Below are 240 nucleotides of genomic sequence, written 5' to 3'. Positions count from 1 at the left end.
AATTAGTGCAGATGGATAAATAATTCCAGCAGTGAAAGTAGGAGAGGGCAAAGTGTTGTCTCTTTGCCCTTTTGTGTCCTAAGAAAAGAGCACAGCTTATGTTCTGTGTTTTGTGTGTAGAGACACATTCACACATTGTGAAACAGGAGATGGAGTGGGGGAAGGGGAACAGAGAGGAGAGAATAGAGGAACAATGCAGTTGTAAAAATCAACAAACTGATGCTGGGCGTGGTGGCGCAC

This window comes from Mus pahari, chromosome 16, assembly GCF_900095145.1.
Source record: "Mus pahari chromosome 16, PAHARI_EIJ_v1.1, whole genome shotgun sequence".
In the NCBI taxonomy this organism is placed as follows: domain Eukaryota; kingdom Metazoa; phylum Chordata; class Mammalia; order Rodentia; family Muridae; genus Mus; species Mus pahari.
The sequence above is the reverse complement of the archived record's forward strand: the minus strand, read 5'-3'. Positions refer to the sequence as shown.